The sequence below is a fragment of the Octopus bimaculoides genome, chromosome 7 (genome assembly GCF_001194135.2).
Source record: "Octopus bimaculoides isolate UCB-OBI-ISO-001 chromosome 7, ASM119413v2, whole genome shotgun sequence".
In the NCBI taxonomy this organism is placed as follows: Eukaryota; Metazoa; Mollusca; class Cephalopoda; order Octopoda; family Octopodidae; genus Octopus; species Octopus bimaculoides.
The window spans coordinates 86536380-86537636 of record NC_068987.1 but is presented as its reverse complement, the minus strand read 5'-3'; positions in this window follow the sequence as shown (position 1 = coordinate 86537636).

Below are 1257 nucleotides of genomic sequence, written 5' to 3'. Positions count from 1 at the left end.
GTATCAAGAAGTACTGTCTCGAAAGGAATGACACCCTTTGAGAAAGAGAGAAAATCCTCCTCGTTGAAACAAAACTCCGCAAGAAAACCAAAACGGACCGTCGGACTCTTTACGCGAATTGTTTGAGGGGATCACAAAAATATATCTCCCAAAATTATTGCCCAGCTTAATGACCACCTACCTCGAGAACCCAATTTCTACAAAAACTGTTCGCTGGGAGTTACGCAAAGCTCGATTTTACGGGAGGGCTGCAATCAGAAAACCACTACTTTCAAATGCAAACGTTGCAAAGTGTTTAGAGTGGAGTAAAAACCTACAGACTTGGTCCCTAGAGCAATGAAAGAACGTTATTTTCCCAGACGAGTCATCCTTATCCTTATTTCCGACCTCCGGCCAAGTATACATGTGGAGACAGCCAAAGGAAGCATTTGGCCCAGACTGACTTCTTCCAACTGTTAAACATGAAGGATGCTCTTTGATGATTTGGGGGCTATATCTTGGAACTCCGCTGACCCAATTGTTTCCCTTCATAACAGAATTAATAGTCAAGACTATTCAAGCATTTTATCTGATCAAATTCATCCTATGGTTGCAGAATTGTTTCCGGAGGGAAATGCAATCTTTCAGGATGATAATGCACCAATTCACTCAGCCAAAGTCGTTACTGAATGGCACGAGGAACATTCTAGTGAGTTTGAGTTTTGAAACCAGCACCTCAAAATTACTAGGAAACTTATCTTCAAAATCGACGATAAAATCATGTTACGGGATTTAAAATCAACAATACCAGTTGTCAAGCGGTGGTAAGTGAGAAACACAGACATAATGGTACACACATGCGCACACACGCACATACACAAACTAACAATCATATATCTCTCGTTCTTCCTCTTTACTACTACGTATCTCACTTTACCCCTCTCGTTCTTCCTCTGTTACTACTACGGATCTCTTTCTTCCTCTCTTTCTCTTTTCCTCTTGTTGCTCACCTATTCTTCTACTTCCTCCGTTTGGTTCTCCCTCTACCACTCTCTCTCTCTCTTCCCCTTACACCGGCATGGTCACATGCTTCCGGTCAATAATCCTTTTCTTCCTTGGCTATCGCCGAGCAAACACGTGAACCACTTCGTCCCTACTTTCAAGTTCGTGCCTCACAGCGTTCATACACACATAATCTTTCTCGTCTGGCCGTAAAGCCTTTTCTGTTTGTTTTGCTGTTTTGTTTTTTGTCCGCCACTACATTCCTCCATGGCAAGA